Source organism: Oncorhynchus keta, chromosome 23 (genome assembly GCF_023373465.1).
Source record: "Oncorhynchus keta strain PuntledgeMale-10-30-2019 chromosome 23, Oket_V2, whole genome shotgun sequence".
Taxonomy (NCBI): Eukaryota; Metazoa; Chordata; class Actinopteri; order Salmoniformes; family Salmonidae; genus Oncorhynchus; species Oncorhynchus keta.
Genome location: NC_068443.1, coordinates 20,302,908 through 20,324,499, shown reverse-complemented (window position 1 = coordinate 20,324,499; position 21,592 = coordinate 20,302,908). Strand labels below are relative to the sequence as shown.

At 44.1% G+C, this 21,592-nt stretch overlaps 1 protein-coding gene and 1 pseudogene across 1 annotated transcript in view; one reads left to right on the top strand and one right to left on the bottom strand.

Annotated features, from left to right (window-relative positions):
- LOC118401968 (arf-GAP with GTPase, ANK repeat and PH domain-containing protein 3-like) overlaps positions 1 to 21,592 on the top strand; it is a 394,943-nt gene that overhangs the window by 122,913 nt on the left and 250,438 nt on the right. The window lies entirely within an intron of this gene.
- Positions 11,565 to 21,592, bottom strand: part of LOC127911093 (myosin-7-like) — a 12,281-nt pseudogene continuing 2,253 nt past the window's right edge.

Here is a 21,592-nt window from a genome sequence, read left to right as displayed (position 1 = left end):
ACATAGATATACTAGATCACTTCTCTAGTCACGCCCTGACCTACTACACCATAGAGAAACAATGTCTCTATGGTCAGGCGTGACACTGGGGTCTTATTTCAGCTCATAAAACAAGGGACCAACACTTTACATGTTGAGTTAATATTTTTGTTCAGTGTCCATAAAATATCAGCAAGGTGCAAAGTGAAATGGTAGTAACTAGCCTACCTTGCCTTTAATGCACAGAGAGAAGATAACATGTATGTAGAGGAGGATGCATCTAGGCAGGCAGCAGCGAAGGAAAGTCAGCCTTTCCATTACAACCTATCGTACCTGCCACTGTATAGTTTTGTAATTCCGAGTTGATTGACCGCTCAAAAGTATTTTCCCAGTCGGAGCTAATTTTTTCCATCTACGTAACATTGCAAAAATCAGAAACTTTCTGTCCAAAAATTATGCATAAAAATGAATCCATGCTTTTGTTACTTCTAGGTTAGACTACTGCAATGCTCTACTTTCCCGGCTACCCGGATAAAGCACTAAATAAACTTCAGTTAGCGCTAAATACGGCTGCTAGAATCCTGATTGAACTAAAGTGCTAGCCTCCCTACACTGGCTTCCTGTTAAGGCAAGGGCTGATTTCAAGGTTTTACTGCTAACATAGCATAACATGGGCTTGCTCCAACCTATCTTTCTGATTTGGTCCTGCCGTACATACCTACACGTAGGCTACGGTCACAAGATGCCGGCCTCCTAATTGTCCCTAGAATTTCTAAGCAAACTTTCTCCTATAGTGCTCCATTTTTATGGAATGGTCTGCCTACCCATGTGAAAGACGCAGGCTCGGTCTCAACCTTTAAGTCTTTACTGAAGTGGGATTATGATTGAGTGTAGTCTGGCCCAGGAGTGTGAAGGTGAATGGAAAGGCTCTGGAGCAACGAACCGCCCTTGCTGTCTCTGCCTGGCCGGTTCCCCTCTCTCCACTGGGATTCTCTGCCTCGAACCCTATTACAGGGTCTGAGTCACTGGCTTACTGGTGCTCTTTCATGCCGTCCCTAGGAGGGGTGCGTCACTTGAGTGATCTTGAGTGATCTTCCTGTCTGCTGGCGCCCCTGGGTTGTGCCGTGGGCGAGATCTTTGTGGGCTATACTCTGCCTTGTCTCAGGATGGTAAGTTGGTGGTTGAAGATATCCCTCTAGTGGTGTGGGGCTGTGCTTGGGCAAAGTGGGTGGGGTTATATCCTTCCTTTTGGCCCTGTCCGGGGTATCATCGGATGTGGCCACAGTGTCTCCTGACCCTCCTGTCTCAGCCTCCAGTATTTATGCTGCAGTAGTTTATGTGTCGGGGGCTAGTGTCAGTCTATTATATCTGGAGTACTTCTCCTGTCTTATCTGGTGTCCTGTGTGATTTTAAGTATGCTCTCTCTAATTTCTTTCTCTCGGAGGACCTGAGCCCTAGGACCATGCCTCAGGACTACCTGGCATGATGACTCTTGCTGTCCCCAGTCCACCTGGCCGTGCTGCTGCTCCAGTTTCAACTGTTCTGCCTGCAGCAATGGAATCCTGACCTGTTCACCGGACGTACTACCTGTCCCAGACCTGCTGTTTTCAACTCTCTATAGACAGCAGGAGTGGTAGAGATACTCTTAATGATCAGCTATGAAAAGCCAACTGACATTTACTCCTGAGGTGCTGAATTGCTGCACCCTCGACAACTACTGTAAATATTATTATTTGACCATACTGGTCATTTATGAACATTTGAACATCTTGGCCGTGTTCTGTTATAATCTCCACCCGGCACAGCCAAAAGAGGACTGGTCACCTCTCATTGCCTGGTTCCTCTTTAGGTTTCTTCCTAGGTTTTGGCCTTTCTAGGGAGTTTTACCTAGCCGCCGTGCTTCTACACCTGCTTTGCTTGCTGTTTGAGGTTTTAGGCTGGGTTTCTGTACAGCACTTTGAGATATCAGCTGATAAGCACTCCGGGACAGGTTAGCCCCATTCAGAGGGGCCTCTTCTCCCCAAACCGCAGGGACCCCCACAATTCCCCTCTCCGGCAATGTCATTCCCAAAGCACCCACCCCCTGGTGCCACAGACAAGGCTCCAGATAGCCTACTCACCCAGTCTCCCTCCCTGTGTCACCGAGTGGTTCCCCAGAGTCACAGACTGTATTGCCCGTTCCCTCATCCTTGTCCCTGCCTTCATCCCCTGGGCCCCAGAGGGGAAGCACCCTGCCACGGACTGAGCCCCATGACTGAGCCCCCTGCCCCCTAGGGGGGCTGTGTAGCGACCCGCAGACAGCTGTGTGCTATGTGTTATGCTGTTCATTGGTTGTGTTGTACTTAGCAGTACCCTGTGTACGCAGGGTCTGACATGCCAGTCAACCTGCTGTCTGCCAACCACGGGAATAGCCATTGTTCTCTCTCTTACGTCAGGTCTTAACAAGAGATGGTCACGGTGGTTTTATACGGGTATCCTTGATTTATTTGGCTTGAGCTACGGCCAAACAGTAGCCTGTGTTGAGTTGGGTTAACTTCTTGCGTCGAGCCATCCCGGATCCGGGATCGTGAATACAGCCTCAAGCTCATTACCATAACACAACGTTAACTATTCATGAAAATCGCAAATGAAATGAAATTAATCTATTTGCTCTCAAGCTTAGCCTTTTGTTAACAACACTGTCATCTCAGATTTTCAAGATATGCTTCTCAACCATAGCAAACTAGAATTTAGCATTTAGCGTTAGCATTTAGCATTAGCATTAGCATTTAGCGTTAGCATTAGCAGACAACATTTTCACAAAAACCAGCAAAAACATTCAATAAATCATTTACCTTTGAAGAACTTTGGATGTTTTCAATGAGGAGACTCTCAATTAGATAGCAAATGTTCAGTTTTCCTGAAAGATTAGTTGTGCAGGAGAAATCGGTCCGTTTTCTGCGTCATGTTTGGCTACCAAAAAAAAACGAAAATTCATTCATCCAAACGCCAAACTTTCTTCCACGTTAACTCCATAATATCGAGCCATCCTCGATATCGACTGAAACATGGTAAACGTTGTTTAGAATCAATCCTCAAGGTGTTTTTCACATATCTCTTCATGATATATCATTCCTGGAAGTCTCCTCTGTCTCAATCACATGGATGAATGCGAGCAGCTTGGAGATTACGCAACAATTTCAACAAAGACACCGGGCGGACCCCTGGTAAATGTAGTCTCTATGGCCAATCTTCCAATGATATGCCTACAAATACGTCACAATGCTGCAGACAACGTGGAAAAGGGCAGGCTAATTCGTGGCGCTTTCACAGCCATATAAGGAGACAATGGAAAACAGAGCCTCAAAAATCCTGCTCATTTCCTGTTTGAAGTTGCATCTTGGTTTCGCCTGTAGGATCAGTTCTGGGGCACCCACAGATAATATCTTTGCAGTTTTGAAAACGTCAGAGTGTTTTCTTTCCAAAGCTATATATAATTATATGCATAGTCGAGCATCTTTTTTGTGACAAAATATTGTGCTTAAAACGGGCACGTTTTTTTTTTAATCCAATAATGAAATAGCTTCAAATGGTTAATGAACCAGAAATTCGGTAACTCAATCCTCTGTCTGGACAATTGTTCATTTATGATCTATCCAGGTCATTACAATACGAAAAACAGAAAACAAGCCATTTTAACAGGTTACATATAACTTCTAAATATGAGGTTCATCGGTATTCAAAGAGATTCTCATCTCTCGTTTTATGATGAGCATGGACACGTAGCTTACATCATTTCGGAGTGGGTTTCACGCACATCCAAAACAGGACCTGGATTGGATCAAATAATGTGGGTCTGCCTACAATGCAAAGATTAAAAAGGAATGTCAGCTCAATGTTTTACTCCTCTCAAACTTTATATTTTAATAAAGCTTTTTATATTTCTAAATACGAAGTACAGCATACAGACACCAAAAGCACATTAGGGCTACTCTAATTCCATGCAACAAGGCTGGATAGGCAGCGTTTTCACGGTCAAAATTCATGCCATAACCAACTGCATTATGGCTAAAACCAGCTTTATGTTGGTCTTAAAAATTTTATCAGCACTGCCTGAAATTGGCACTTTGGTTCAAGTTTTTAAGGACACACCTCAAATATATATGGAGTGCAATAGAGAAGGGATAATGGTGATCTGCTTGATCTGTGGATCTGTTGGAGCGGTATGCAAATTGGAGTCGTCCAGGGTCTCTGGGATAATGGTGTTCATGTTAGCCATGACCAGCCTTTCAAAGCATTTCATGGCTACAGATGTGAGTGCTAAGGGGCACTCGTCATTTAGACAGGTCACTTTGGGCACAGGGACAATGGTGATCTGCTTGAAACATTTAAGTACTACAGTCTGGGTCAGGAGAGGTTGAACATTTCAGGACACTTATTGGTTCTAGCTAGCACCTTTGTTTCTAAGAATTTACAGTACCAGTCAAAAGTTGGGACACACCTACTCATTCCAAGGTTTTTTCAATTTTTATTTTCTACTATTTTCTACATTGTAGAATAATAGCAAAGACATCAAAACTATGAAATAACACATATACAATCATGGAGTAACAAAAAGTGTTAAACAAATCAAAATATATTTTATATTTCAGATTCTTCAAAGTAGCCACCATTTCACAGTGGTCTAGGGCACCAGCTGTGCCACCAGAGACTCTGTCGTAGCCGTCCGCGACCGGCAGGTCTGTGGGGCGACGCACAATTGGCCTAGCGTCGTCCGGGTTAGGGAGGGTTTGGCCGGTAGGGATATCCTTGTCTCATTGCGCACTTGCGACTCCTGTGGCGGGCCGGGTGCAGTGCATAACCAGGTCGCCAGGTGCACGGTGTTTCCTCCGACACATAGGTGCGGCTGGCTTCCGGTTGGATGCGTGCTGTGTTAAGAAGCAGTGCAGCTTGGTGGGTTGTGTTTCGGAGGATGCATGGCTTTCCCTTCGTCTCTCCCGAGACTGTACAGGAGTTGTAGCGATGAGACAATATAGTAGCTACAAACAATTGGATACCACGAAAAAGGGGGTAAAATTAAAATATATATATATAATCGCCACCATTTGCCTTGATGACAGGTTTGCACACTCTTGGCATTCTCTCAACATTATTCCACATGTGTTATTTCATAGTTTTGATGTCTTCACTATTATTCTACAATGTGAAAAGTTAAGATCAACTGCAAAAATTGGTCAGGAGCCCGTAAAACGGCTGCTATATTCCCTGGAGCGCCATGCTCCACGTATCTTGGATGTCTTACTATGATATAATGATAATTCTTTGACATTGGTATTGTTTAGAAAACACAAAATAAGATGGAAAATAAGTTGGATTTCACAAAGGGATATTGAAGAAAAATATGTCATGACAGGGTTCTCATTAACCCAGAGGCCTTAAGAGGAGTTGGTATCATATTGTGTTTTGTCATGATCGGCATAGACTTTGCATAAATAGAAATATCAAATAGCTGTAACGAGTGCGCTGTGAGTTGGGAAGCAAGTACAGGGAGTGAGTGTTTTATTAAATAAACAAAACAGTAAACACGAATCACAAACAACGCACCGACATGAAACAGAGTCAATAACACCTGAGGAAAGAACCAAGGGGAGTGACAGATATAGGGAAGATAATCAAGGAGGTGATGGAGTCCAGGTGAGTGTCATGAGGCGCAGGTGCACGAGACGATGGTGTACGGGATAATCAGCAGCCTGATGACCTAGAGGCCGGGGGAGGGAGTATACGTGACAATAGCCAATGGGCATGTATAAATAAAGAACATTTAGGCAGCGAGAGATTTACCAGGTGGCAAGTGTCACACAAGACTGACAGAGGTCTGTCACATGCTTTAGATTTAGCTGAAAAAACAATAATGATACACAATGGTGACAAAGGCAGTAACTGCGACCAATGCGAGGCCAAGGTCACTGGCGACTGGTTCTCCGTTATCGGCTACAGATGCCGTATCTTAATTTGAGCAAGTTTCACACAGCAGAAAAGTTTCCTGCACCAACAACAAATGTGAATTGTTATTGTTACTTTATCTTCCAAGATGGCGTAGCAGTCAGACGTCTTTGTCAGTCGTCTTGTCGTGTCTTGTGTATATATATTTTTTTCTTCGCATATATTTAAAAATATTTTTCTTAACCTCAACTTCAACATACTCTCCTGCAATCCGCCTCACCCAATGGGGTATGGATCTGCTATTTTCTTTACTTTTGTACCGGAACCCCCAACAGTAGCTAGCCAGACAACTCTTGCCAGTCTGCACAGCGTGATTCAAACCAGAGCATGTTGGACTTAGTTTCTCCATATCTCTGGATTCCTACCGCAAGCTCTGAACCTTTTCACCTGATCATCGCAGCTAGCTAGCTGCTATCTGAGTGGCCACTCCTGGCTAACGTCTCTGTCCCGAAGCGAGAACCACCAGCCTGGAGCTAGCCTTTACTAGGCCCATCTCCCGGCAGCCGAAGAGGTCCATCAGCCACTCCTTGGGCTACAATACCTATTTTGCCAATTGGCCTGGACCCCTTTACTGCCGACACGGAGCCCCGCTGATCCATCACGACTGAACTACCGACATAATCTGCCCGAGGGTTTTTTTCAACTGGCACCTCTGTCGCGACGTCCCTGAATGCCCATCTGCTAGCCTGCTGGCCAAGGCCCGCTAGCTGTCTAGAGCATAGCGGACTATTAGCTGAAGAGGCCCATCGGACAATTTCTTTGGCCACTATACCTATTTTGCCAATTGGCCTGGACCCTTTTACCACATGGAGCCTTGCTGATCCATCACGACTGGTCTGCCGACATAACAGCACGAGGGGGCTACAACTGACTTCTTCCGTCGCGACTTCCCTCTAAGGACCTTCTGCTAGCTTACTGGCACCGGCCCGCTAGCTGTCTGAATCGCCGTGTCTCCAGCTCGCGGAGCTACTCACTGGACCCCTATGATCACGCATGCCTCTACCTAATGTCATCATGCCATTTCCATTGCTGTTTTGGTTAGTGATTATTGCCTTATTTCACTATAGAGCCTCTAGCCCTGCTCAATACGCCTTAGCTAACCCTTTAGTTCCACCTCCCACACATGCGGTGAACTCACCTGGTTTAAATTATGTTTGAAGAGACAATATCTCTCTTATTGTCACTCAATGCATAGCTTTACCTCCACTGTATTCACATCCTACCATACCTTTGTCTGTACATTATGCCTTGAATCTATTCTACCATGACCAGAAACCTGCTCCTTTTACTCTCTGTTCCGAACGTACTAGACGACCAGTTCTTATAACCTTTAGCCGTACCCTTATGCTACTCCTCCTCTCCTCTGTTCCTCTGGTGATGTAGAGATTAATCCAGGCCCTGCAGTGCCTAGCTCCACTTCCATTACCCAGGCTCTCTCATTTGTTGACTACTGTAACCTTAAAAGACTTGGTTTCATGCATGTTAACATTAGAAGCCTACTCCCTAAATTTGTTTTATTCACTGTTTTAGCACACTCTGCCAACACGGATGTCCTAGCCGTGTCTGAATCCTGGCTTAGGAAGACCACCAAAACCCTGACATTTCCATCCCTAACTATAACATTTTTCGACAAGAGAGAACTGCCAGAGGGGCGGAGTTGCAATCTACTGCAGAGATAGCCTGCAGAGTTCTGTCTTACTATCTATCTGTGCCCAAACAATTTGAGCTTCTACTTTTAAAATTCCATCTTTCCAGAAACAAGTCTCTCGCCGTTGCCGCTTGCTGTAGACCACCTTCTGCCCCCAACTGTGCCCTGGACACCATATGTGAATTGATTGACCCCCATCTATCTTCAGAGCTCGTGCTGTTAGGTAACCTAAACTGGGACATGCTTAACACCCCGGCCATCCTACCATCTATGCTTGATGCCCTCAATCTCACACAAATGATCAATGAACCTACCAAGTACAACCCAAATACGCCAACACAGGGACCCTCATAGATATCATCCTAACCAACCTGCCCTCCAAATACACCTCTGCTGTCTTCAACCAGGATCTCAGCGATCACTGCCTCATTGCCTGTGTCCGTAATGGGTCTGCGCTCAAACGACCACTCCTCATCACTGTCAAACGCTCCTTAAAACACTTCAGCGAGCTGGCCTTTCTAATCAACCTGGCCCGGTATCCTGGGAGGATATTGACCTCATTCCATCAGTAGAGGATGCCTGGTTATTCTTTAAAAGTGCTTTCCTCACCATCTTAAATAAGCACGCCCCATTAAAAAAATGTAGAACAAGGAACAGATAAAGCCCTTGGTTCACTCCAGACCTGACTGCCCTTGTACTGCATTAGCATCGAATAGCCCCACGATATGCAACTTTTCAGGGAAGTTAGGAACCAATATACACAGGCAGTTAGAAAGCTAAGGCTAGCTTTTTCAAGCAGAAATTTGCATCCTGTAGCACAAACTCAAAAAGTTCTGGGACACGGTAAATTCCATGGAGAATAAGAGCACCTCCTCCCTAGCTGCCCACTGCACTGAGACTAGGAAACACTGTCACCACCGATAAATGCACAATAATTGAGAATTTCAATAAGCATTTTCTGGGTTGGCCATGCTTTCCACCTGGCTACCCCTATCCCGGTAAACAGCCCTGCACCCCCACAGCTACTTTCCCAAGCCTCCCCATTTATCCTTCACCCAAATCCAGATAGCTGATGTTCTCAGAGAGCAGCGAAATCTGGACACCTACAAATCAGCCGGGCTAGACAATCTGGGACCCTCTCGTTCTAAAATTGTTGCAACTCCCTATTACTAGCCTGTTCAACCTCTCTTTCGTATAGTCTGAGATCCTCAAAGAATGGAAGCTGCCGCAGTCATCCCCCTCTTCAAAGGGGGAGACACTCTTGACCCAAACTGCTACAGACCTATATCTATCCTACCCTGCCCTTTAAGGTCTTCAAATGCTAAGTTAACAAACAAATGACCGACCATTTCGAATCCCACCGTACCTTCTTCACTATGCACCTGGTTTCCGAGCTGGTCATGGGTGAACATCAGCCACGCCAAGGTCTTAAACGATATCATAACCGCCATCGATAAGAGACAATACTGTGCAGCTGTATTCATCGATCTGGCTAAGGCTTTCGACTCTGTCAATCACCACATTCTTATCGACAGACTCAACAGCCTTGGTTTCTCAAATGATTGCCTCGCCTGGTTCACCAACTACTTCTCTGATAGAGTTCAGTGTGTCAAATCGGGAGGGCCTGTTGTCCGGACCTCTGGCAGTCTCTATGGGGGTGCCACAGGGCTCAATTCTCGGGCCGACTTTTTCTCTGTATACATCAATGATGTCACTCTTGCTGCTGGTGATTCTCTGATCCACCTCTACGCAGACGACACCATTCGGTATACTTCTGGCCATTCTTTGGACACTGTGTTAACTAACCTCCAGACGAGCTTCAATGCCATACAACTCTCCTTCCGTGGCCTCAAACTGCTCTTAAATGCAAGTAAACTAAATGTATACTCTTCAACCGATCGCTGCCCACACCTGCCCGCCCGTCCAGCATCACTACTCTGGATGGTTCTGACTTAGAATATGTGGACAATTACAAATACCTAGGTGTATGGTTAGATTGTAAACTCTCCTTCCAGACTCACATTAAGCATCTCCAATCCAAAATTAAATCGCAACAAAGAATCCTTCACTCATGCTGCCAAACATACCTACCCTCGTAAAACGAAGTATCCTTCCGATCCTTGACTTTGGCGATGTCATTTACATAATAGCTTCCAACACTCTACTCTGCAAATTTGATGCAGTCTATCACAGTGCCATCCGCTTTGTCACCAAAGCCCCAAATACCCACCACTGCGACCTGTATGCTCTCGTTGGCTGGCCCGCTTCATATTCGTCACCAAACCCACTGGCTCCAGGTCATCTACAAGTCTTTGCTAGGTAAAGCCCTGGTTTACCTAGCAAATCCCTGCCTTATCTCAGCTCACTGGTCACCATAGCAGCACCCACCCGTAGCATGTGCACCAGCAAGAATATTTCACTGGTCAACCCCAAAGCCAATTCCCTTTGGCCGCTTTTCCATCCAGTTCTCTGCTGCCAATGACTGGAAGGAACTGGAAGGAACTGCAAAATCATTGAAGCTGGAGACCCATATCTCCCTCACTAACTTAAGCACCAGCTGTCAGAGCAGCTCACAGATCAATGCACCTGTACATAGCCCATCTGTAAATAGCTCATCCAACTACCTCATCCCCATACTGTTATTTATTTGATTTATTTAGCTCCTTTACACCCCAATATCTCTACTTGCACACTCATCTTCTGCACATCTATCACTCCAGTGTTTAATTGCTATATTGTAATTATTTTGCCACTATGGCCTATTTATTGCCTTTACCTCCCTTATCCTACCTCATTTGCACACACTGTATATAGACTTTTCTATTGTATTATTAACGGTATGTTTGTTTTTTCCATGTGTAACTCTGTGTTGTTGTTTGTATCGCACTGCTTTTCTTGTTCTCAACTAGCCTACCTGGTTAAATAAAGGTGAAATAAAAAAAAAACATATGTATGTGAATTATAATTAATTAAAATATTTTTTAGGGTTGACATGTTCTGTTAGGGTAAATCAAGTCTGAATTTTTGTAATAGAAATTATAATCTTTAGAAGCCTTTTTAACCTCACTTACTTTATAAGTTCGCATTTCCTGCTGTGCAGGAACATTTCTATTTGAGGTGGTTTATTGTGCGAACTTAACACCCTGGTGCTTTCCTTAAGGCTCTATTTCGAGAACACGGTTTTGGTTAATCTCTCTATTTTAGCTATCGTCAGCTCACATTTCAAACACTTAAGCCCATCCACCTAACAGTCCTCCCCACCCCACTCCCCATGCCTTTTCTGTCTGTCAATGCACCCCTGCTTGGCCCCTCTAGAGTTCCCTTCTAACTCTAAACCTTATCCCTGTGCCAATGTCAAAGAGGGTGCTTGACCTCATGATACCCCAGATAGCCTCATCACCTCCAACGGTCATGGACATAGATATACTGTAGATAAGGCTATGGTAAAGAGTTGGCTAATTAACCAGGTCATGTCCTACCCTATACACTTTTTTTTTTGTTTAGTGAAAATAGGAAAATATTTGTAAATTAAGTCTTAAAAAGGTCAGTAAGCAGTCAATATGCAGGTTGACATTTATTGTCGTTAGGTTTTTTTTTTGGAGGCAGAATTTTGTGATTTTCCTAGAAATAGGCCAGCTGCAAAGTCAAAATGGGCTTTATTGTAAAAATTCATGAAAACAAGCATTTGCTTTTTTGGTCTTAAGTTAGGGTTAGGCATTAGTGTGGTTATGGTTATGGTTAAGCTTAGGGTTAGGTTAAAAATCTGATTTTATGACTTTGTGGCTGTACCAGCTAGTGACAAATCTGCAGACTGCCTCCAGAACAAGATTGATGACAAAAACTGTAACCTGCATTCAGTATGTTTCGAAATACTCTAGTTTGGTGATGATAATTTAGCATTCAATCTCTCTGAAGGATGGGTAACTGGGACACAATGGAAAATAAATCATTGTCAGACTGCTTAAAGAGATTTTATTCCACACAATTCCTGACCAAGGATAGGTACCAGGGACACAATGTAAGAGACGTAATTGTCAGACTGATTGAAGAGATTTTATTCCACACTACCACACACAGCAGAAACATGGTTTTCAGAAGGGTCCAAAACCTCACTCTTCATCAAATCCTTTCTGGATTGTCAGGGAATGTTGTAATGAAAGGAGACAAAGAGAGACAGCCAGTGAGTAGAAATTTGGCATCAAAGATAAAAACATCTATTAAAATATAGTGGAAACGTTGTTTGGCATTTGCCAGGGTCAGAAACCATAGATCATATATTTTACAGAAATTCTAACCTTGGAACCAACATCACGGCTCTTGGCACGCAGCTTGTTGACCTGAGACTTCCGCGATGTCGGCCCTTTCCTTGGCCTCATCCAGGTCATGCTGTATCTTGCGGAACTTGGTCAGGTTGGTATTGGCCTGTTCCTCCTGTGGTACAGAAACAAAACAAACATTATGTAGCCTGAGATAATACAGGTGGACAGTACCTCACGAATGAATGCATAAAGTCCACACTTACAGCTTCCTCTGCAGCTCTCTTTGTAGGATTTTACTTTAGCTGCAGCTTATCGGCAAGGTCTTGAAGACTGGCCATATTCTTACGGTGCTCCTCAGTCTATAAATTTCAGACAAAAAAAGGTTCACCCCATTTGTTATCAGGTCAAAAGACTGGACAGCCAATGATGGAGTTAGTAAAGATACCTGGTAGGTCAGCTCCTTGATACGTTCTCATATTTACGAATTCCTTTGATTGCATCAGCACACTTCTTCTGCTCAGCCTCAACCTCATTCTCCAGCTCCTCACCTGTCACAACAAAGAAATAACATTCATGTTACAGGGTGCAGTATTACTTTTTTGTGTCTTCTGATGTACAGTATGTACATGTACAATATGTAATGTAAAGTTACGCTTACCCTGGCCTCCAGCTTCTGCACCTGCTTCTTGCCCCCTTCATGGCGTTTGTTCAGCCTCATCCAGGCGGTGCTGCAGGTCCTTGGTGGTCTGCTCCATGTTCTTCTTCATACGCTCCAGGTGAGAACTGGTGTCCTGCTCTTTCTTCAGCTCCTCTGCCATCATGGCAGCATCAGTAATGGCCTTCTTTGCCTTTTCTTCAGCATTTCTGCACTCTTGCACTGCCTCTTCTGCCTCAGTCTGAAACTGGGCGGCGTCAGCCTCAAGTTTCTTCTTCTGATTCAGCAGGCCAGTGTTCTATTCATAGATTTTAAGAAAATAACTGTGTAACAATGTTCAGCTACAGCAGGAAATCCATAATTAGTGATTATACTTTGCCTGTGAGTGCAGCAGCTGCACCCTCTCATTGACATCCAGCAGTTCTTGCTCAGCCAGCTTGCGGCCTCTCAGTCTGTTCAAGACAGGTTCTTAGCTCCTGCAGCTCTGCCTGCATCAGATTGTTACGTCTCTCTACAATGGCAATGTTCTCCTTCAGATCATCATTGAACGGAGAGAGTCATCCAACTGGATTTGGGCATCCTAGAGAGAAGTATGGAAGGTTGGAGTTACCTCATTTTGAGCAGTATGTACTAGGCACACCATCTCACTGGGCACACCACGTCATTTCAATGTGGATAGTTGGGTAATATTCGGTTGGGATGTTGATCAGTGAGATTACAAACTATATTCACCCACTCAAAAAGACAGCCAAAAGTTAGTTGAATTTCCATGCTTTCAACCATCTAAAAGCACAACCAAATTCCAATGAAAAACAATGTCATATTTTTTGATTTATGTCTATCATGCTTTCAACCATTTAAAAGCACAGCAAAGTTCAAATGGGAATACAATGTCAGATAGTTTGCTTATTTATACAACCGATCATTATTACTGTGCTTCATCTAGTAGCAGACCAAGTGACCTGGATGGCAGTTGAGATTACATTAAAAGCATATGGTGTAAGTGATCAATGCTGTTCGAGATTCTGCAGCAATTATGAAGATCTCCACAGACCTGTGAAGGCCTATGCATGCTATCTTGAACATGCACGCCTTATATGATTACATAGGAAGAAATGTATATCTACAGTAACCTCAATGTGGCCATGGATGTGCTACCTATTTTAAGGTTGAATGTTACATTAGTATTTAAGATAACTTTAGGCTATTTACTTTATTACAAAAGTAATATTGAATTGTGGTCTGTTGTCAAAGCAACCAAATATCAACATTTGAAGGAGATAATTCTGCTTGGATAGTTCAATATGTGCCATTAATTAATTTGTAGACAAACTGGAATTAAAACTCGAATAATTGGCACAGATGGAACTATCCAAGCAGAATAGATATCTCCCTTCAAATGATGAAATTTGGTTGCATTGGCAACCAAACACGATTCAATATCACTAAATATCGTTACATTTGAAATAGAGCTTGAAACCCTAGGTCTATTGTATTGTCTATTTTTAGTTGAATTCTGGGTTGAATTGAAACAATAGCTGTTGATGACTTTGCAAATGCTATAAAGGCCTAAATAGTATGGTGATATTTAATTTCCTGTGTTAAACTAACCTTTGGAATGACTTCTATAGCAACAGTGAATATATTTCATTTTTATGTGGAGATCTCTCAACAATCATTCTCAAGATAGCACATTAGTAATAGTAAGTGATAATATTATAGCTAAACTTGGTTAAAACTCCTGGATGAGAGACCAAAGAGTAGCTGTAGATAAATCAATGCTCAAGTAGGAGGTGCTGCCCAGCCTTTCAAGAAAATAAAGTTTTATAGTGAATATAACGTTGAAGATCTGACGTTGTTTGAAAGGTACAAATTCATATTTTACATGTTTGATTATGTTGAAATTTGGTTACCATGATGACATAATCCTGTGGTTGAAATTTCACCTCAAACTGTTTATGTTGATTACTTTTTTCAAATCTAATGTATTTTCCACATAGATTCCACATCACAATATGTTGACAAATTATGTTGAAACAATGTTGATTCAACCAGTTTGTGCCCAGTCAGATGGCAATCTGTTTTAATTTACCTTCAGATGAGCATGAACGCTCTTCATCTGTTTTTGGGCCTCAGCTGCCTGCCTGCAGGCTTGACTAAGCTGGATCTCCATCTCATTGAGGTCTCCTCCATCTTCTTCTTCAGCCTGAGGGCCTCATTCCTACTTCTGCACTCTGCCTCAAGAGAACTCTGCAGGGTATCAATGTTCCTCTGCAGGTTTCTCTTGACTGCTCCATCTCCTCATCCTTCTCAGCTAACTTGCGATCAATGTCAGCCTTGACCTGATTTAACTCAAGCTGAATTCTGAGGATCTTTCCTCCTCGTTCTCCAGGGAGGCCTAGAATACACATCAGAAGATTCAAACTGAAAATGACAGTTGTTGATGTAAAATGGCCAATCCAGACAGAACCAGGGAAGATTTGAAATTGCACTCTTACCTCAGCTTCCTCCAGAGCAGCCTGGATCTCTACCTTCTCTTGCTCCAACTGTTTACGGACCTTCTCCAACTCATAAATTGTCTTTCCTCCCCGCACCCAGCTGCTCACTCAGATCAGTTATCTCCTGAGAAAAAGGTGTTGCAATGAAGAAATATGAAAACTATATTGGGCACTTGCAGAACCTTGTTTCATAAAAGAGCTGTTTGCTCTTCAGTGCATGGATGCGAACATTGGCAGAGCTGAAAACATTTCAAACAAAGAGCTCCTTGCTCACCTTGAAGGTTCTTGTTCTCCTCTTCACTGTCTCCAGCTGATCCAAAGATTCTTCAGGAGTTCTTTAGCTTGAAGAGTTCAGTGCCAGATATCTGGCCTCCTTTGGGAGCTCTCCAGCTCACACTGAGACTCCTCATACTCTGCTTCCATTCAGCCAGGATCTACATGATATAATACATGTAGATATAATACAATTTTATTTCTGCTGTGTAGAATTCAGGAATTCAGATACACGTGTAAATTGAAGATCTGCCTGGCATACTTTGTCAAAGTTTCTTTGCTTCTTGTCCAGGCGGCAGCAGCAGCATTTGACCTCTCCACATCCACCGTGAGATCTTCAATCTCATTCTGCAGTCTGTGTTTGGTCTTCCAGGGAGGAACACTTAGCGTTCACTGCCTCCACAGCTTCTTCAGCATCCTGCAAGCGCTGAGCCAGCTTCTTCCTGAGTTGTAGATGAAGAGACAAAGTGGAAAATGTGGCATATCATTTCATAGCTTCTCCAAACTTCTTCAGGCTCACACAAACATTAAGGATCGAGTCCAAAATAATAAATACCACCTAAGTAATAGTACATTTACTTAGAGTTGGAATTTATTATTCTGGACTCGATCCATTGAGTATTTGTTCACTATCTGTACAAAGACAAATATTGCTTCTATCTAGCAGGTATTAGAATCCTAACGTATAGCACTCATTCCTTACTTGGCTTCCTCCAGTTCTTCAGTTTTCTGAATGGCATCCGTCTCATACTTAGTTCTCCACTGAGCCACCTCAGAGTTAGCCTTGGACATGCCACGCTGCAGGTCAGCCTTGGCCTCCTGCTCCTCCTCATACTGCTCTCTAAGCAGGTCACAGTCATGGCGAGCAGACTGCACTGCATGGGATAGTGCATTTCTTTGCCTGAAGGGAGCAAGGACAGATGGGATTTATTTTATGATCGAGGGCATCATCATTTATCAATAAGAAAAATGAATGGTCTAAATTACCTTGACTTCCTCCTCCAGCTGTCTCTTTAGATCTTCAAGCTGTTGACCGTAGGAATTCTTTCCCTCTGGTCAGCTGAGAGACCAGAGATTCCTTATCTTCCAACTGTCTTCCAATCTCATCTAGAAAGTAAGAGGTTGAGGAACATACTTTATCTTGTTACCTCATTCAGAGTATTTATTGCAATATCCAGAGACAAAAGTTACCTACCTACCATTCTCGGCTTGAAGTCTGGCTTTTTGATTTGTAATGTCATTGAGGGATCTTTGGGTTTCTCATACTTGGTCCTGTATTCATTGGCTTGGTCCTCTAGAGTTCTACTCAACTTCTCCAAGTTAATCTTTCAAGATGAAAGACAAGAAAAAATCAATTCAAGAGGTTAACAGTGACCAAATGGAAAAAAAACGTTGTACTTTCACTTAGATCGATTTTCTTAATTTTGACTTTGCAACATGTTCCATGTTGGAGAGGACATCATCCAGTTCTAGCCTAAGTTCGCCTCTTTTCCTTCTCCAGTTTCTGCTTCACTCTCTGAAGGTTGTCTACCTGCTCCCCAGGTCAGCCACACTGTCAGATTGTTTTTCTGGAGTGAGGCAGCTGTTGCCTCAAAAGGCTGCAGAGTGGCTTTCTTCAAGGTCTCTGCGGAGTTTCTGGAACTCCATCTCCCTCTTCTTGTTCATCTCAATCTGACCACAGTGGCTCCGCCCAGCCTCCTCCAGCCTCACTGATCTCCAGCTCTCTGGCCAAGTCTGCTCTTTTGCTTCTCCACCTTGGCTCGGCAGTTCTTTCTGCCTCAAGCTCCTCTTCCAGTGCCTCTACACGGCCTAGCACAAAATGGCATCATCATGGTAAAATATACAAATGGTTGAAGAGTTAATATCGATTAAGGATGTCATACTTTTCATTACCTGAAGCTCCTTCAACCTCTTTTGAAGTTGAATTATTATGCCCTGTTCATCTTCAATCCTACAGATAAGATTAATGTTCTGTAAGTCCTTCCTGTGGAATCAGTGGAATAATTCATTGGTAGCTCGTTTATGCATTTGTTTGCAGTAGAATGTAATATTTTGTGATGATTTTTAATCTTACTTCTTGAGGCTCCTCTAGCTGTTGTTTATCATTCTCCAGGTCCATTACGCTCTCCTGGGACAGCTTTAAATCACCTCCAGCTTCCTCTTGGCTCTTTCAAGATCCATTCGCACCTTTTCTCTTGCTCAAGGGACCCTTCAAGCTTCAGAGGATAGAAGCAAATTACAATTTCTAGCTGATTGTTAGCATTTTTCCATTTAAAGACCATCTAATCTCTATATAGGATCTCACATCATCAACTTGTTGTTCTAGCTTAGCCTTGGCCTGGTTAGATTGTTGACTTTGTCCTCCTCACTCTGTAGGTCGTCCAGTGTTTGCTGGTGAGCTTCTTGAAGAGCTTTTTTCCTTTGTCAGCTTGGCAATGATTTCATCCAGAGAGCTGCCATTTCAATCAGGTTCTTCACCTGTGAATAGACAACATGCACTAAAAGTTTTAGGAACACCTACTCAAGGGATTTCTACATTTCTACATTGTAGAATAATCGTGAAGACATCAAAACTATGAAATAACACATATGGAATCATGTAGTAAATCCAAAAAAGTGTTCAACAGATCAAAATATATGTTATATTTGATATTCTTCAAAGTAGCCACACTTTGCCTTGATGACAGCTTTGTACACTCTGGCATTCTCTCAACCAGCTTCATGAGGTAGTCACCTGGAATGTATTTCACCAACAAGTGTGCCTTCTTAAAATTAATTTGTGGAATTTCTTTCCTAATGCGTTTGAGCCAATCAGTTGTGTTGTGACAAGATAGGGGGCATATGAAGATAGCCCTATTTGGTAAAAGACCAAGTCCATATTATGGCAAGAACAGCTGAAGTAAGCAAAGAAACAACAGTCCATCATTACTTTAAAACATGAAGGTCAGTCAATACAGAACATTTAAAGAACTTTGAAAAGTCGCAAAAACCTCACACGCTATGATGAAACTGGGACCTCATGAGGACCGCCACTGAATGGAAGAGTTACCTCTGCTGCAGAGGATAAGTTCATTAGACTTACCAGCCTCAGAAATTGCAGAGTTCCAAATAAATGCTTCACAGAATTCAGTAAGAGACATCTCAACATCAACTGTTCAGATTTGACTGTGTGAATCAGGCCTTCATGGTCGAATTGCTGCAAAGAAACCACTACTAAAGCATACCAATAAGAAGAAGAGACTTGCTTGGGCCAAGAAACACGAGCAATGGACATTAGACTGGTGGAAATTTGCCCTTGGTCTGGAGTCCAAATTTGAAGAACAAATTTGAGATTTGGACCACAGAGTGAAGGAAAAGCAGCCAACAAGTGCTCAGCATATGTGGGAACTCCTTCAAGACTGTTGGAAAAGCATTCCAGGTGATGCAGGTTGAGAGTTAACTTCCGGCGCCGACTGAGATGGCCGTCTCGCTTCGCATTCCTAGGAAACTATGCAGTTTTTTGTTTTTTTACGTGTTATTTCTTACATTAGTACCCCAGGTCATCTTAGGTTTCATTACATACAGTCGAGAAGAACAACTGAATATAAGATCAGCGTCAACTCACCATCAGTACGACCAAGAATATGTTTTCCGCGACGCGGATCCTGTGTTCTGCCTTACAAACAGGACAACGGAATGGATCGCATGCAGCGACCCAAGGAAACGACTCCGAAAAAGAGGGAAACGTGCGGTGTTCTGGTCAGACTCCGAAAAAGGGCACATCGCGCACCACTTCCCAGCATTCTTGCCAATGTCCAGTCTCTCGACAACAAGGTTGATGAAATCCGAGCAAGGGTGGCATTCCAGAGGGACATCAGAGACTGCCACGCTCTCTGCTTCACGGAAACATGGCTCACTGGGAAGACGCTATCCAGGCGGTGCAGCCAACGGGTTTCTCCACGCATCGCGCCGACAGAAACATACATCTCTCTGGTAAGAAGAGGGCGGGGGCGTATGCCTCATGACTAACGGGACATGGTGATGAAGGGAAACATACAGGAACTCAAATCCTTCACCTGATTTAGAATTCTCACAATCAAATGTAGACCGCATTATCTTCCAAGAGAATTCTCCTTTCGATTATAATCACAGCCGTATATATCCCCCCCAAGAAGACACATCGATGGCTCTGAACAAACTTTTTATTTAACTCTTTGCAAACTGAAAACCATTTATCCGGGAGGCTGCATTCATTGTAGCTGGGGATTTTAACAAAGCTAATCTGAAAAACAAGACTCCCTAAATTTTATCAACATATCGATTGCGCAACCAGGGGTGGAAAAACCTTGGATCATTGTTACTCTAACTTCCGCGATGCATATAAGGCCCTGCCCCGCCCTTTCGGGAAAGCTGACCACGACTCCATTTTGCCGATCCCTGCCTACAGGCAGAAATTAAAACAAGAGGCTCCCACGCCTGAGGTCTGTCCAACGCTGGTCAGACCAAGCTGACTCTACACTCCAAGACTGTTTTTCCATCACGTGGACTGGGGACATGTCAGACATGTCAGATGGAAGCATTACCTAATACGCTGATTCGGTGTGCGAGTTCATTGAACGTATGCCGAAGATGTCGCTCTCGTATAGCAACGATAAAACATTCCCAAACCAGAAACCGTGGATTGATGGCAGCATTCACATAGTTCCAGAAAGTTAACCACTGCTTTTAATCAGGCAAGGTGACCAGTAACATTTCCAATATAAACAATGCAGCTATTCCTCCGCAAGGCTATTAAACAAGCTAAGTGTCAGTACAGAGACAAAGTGGAATCTCAATTCAATGGCTCAGACACAAGAGGCATGTGGCAGGGTCTACAGTCAATCACGGACTACAAGAAGAAACCCAGCCCAGTCACGGACCAGGATGTCTTGCTCCCAGGCAGACTAAATAACTTTTTGCCCGCTTTGAGGACAATACAGTGCCACTGACACGGCCTGCAACGAAAACATGCGGTCTCTCCTTCACTGCAGCCGAGGTGAGTAAGACATTTAAACGTGTTAACCCTCGCAAGGCTGCAGGCCCAGACGGCATCCCCAGCCGCGCCCTCAGAGCATGCGCAGACCAGCTGGCCGGTGTGTTTACGGACATATTCAATCAATCCCTATACCAGTCTGCTGTTCCCACATGCTTCAAGAGGGCCACCATTGTTCCTGTTCCCAAGAAAGCTAAGGTAACTGAGCTAAACGACTACCGCCCCGTAGCACTCACTTCCGTCATCATGAAGTGCTTTGAGAGACTAGTCAAGGACCATATCACCTCCACCCTACCTGACACCCTAGACCCACTCCAATTTGCTTACCGCCCCAAATAGGTCCACAGACGATGCACCAACCACACTGCACACTGACCTAATCAAACTGGACAAGAGGAATACCATGTGTGAGAATGCTGTTCATCGACTACAGCTCGGCATTCAACACCATAGTACCCTCCAAGCTTGCCATCAAGTCTCGAGACCCTGGGTCTCACCCCGCCTTGCGCACTGGGGGTACTGGACTCTTTCTGACGGGCCACCAGGTGGTGAGGCAACAACATCTCCTCCCCGCTGATCCTCAACACGGGGCCCCACAAGGGTGCGTTCTGAGCCCTCTCCTGTACTCCTGGGTTCACCACGACTGCATGGCCAAGCCACACACGCCCAACTCAATCATCAAGTTTATGGACGACACAACAGTGGTAGGCTTGGATTACCAACAACGACGAGACGGCCTACTACAGGGAGGAGGTGAGGGCCCTCGGAGTGTGGTGTCAGGAAAATAACCTCACACTCAACGTCAACAAAACTAAGGAGATGATTGTGGACTTCAGGAAACAGCAGAGGAACACTCTCTATCCACATCGATGGAACTGTAGTGGAGAGGGTAGCTAGCTTTAAGTTCCTCTGCATACACATCACAGACAAACTGAATTGGTCCACTCACACTGACAGCGTCGTGAAGAAGCGCAGCAGCGCCTATTCAACCTCAGGAGACTGAAGAAATTCGGCTTGTCACCAAAAGCACTCTACAAACTTCTACAGATGCACAATCGAGAGCATCCTGAAGCGGCTGTATCACCGCCTGGTACGGCAACTGCTCCGCCTCAACCGTAAGGCCTCCAGAGGGGTAGTGAGGACTGCACAACGCATCCGGGGCAAACTACCTGCCTCCAGGACACCTACACCACCCGTTGTTACAGGAAGGCCATAAAGATCATCAAGGACATCAACCACCCGAACCACTGCCTGTTCACCCCGCTATCATCCAGAAGGCGAGGTCAG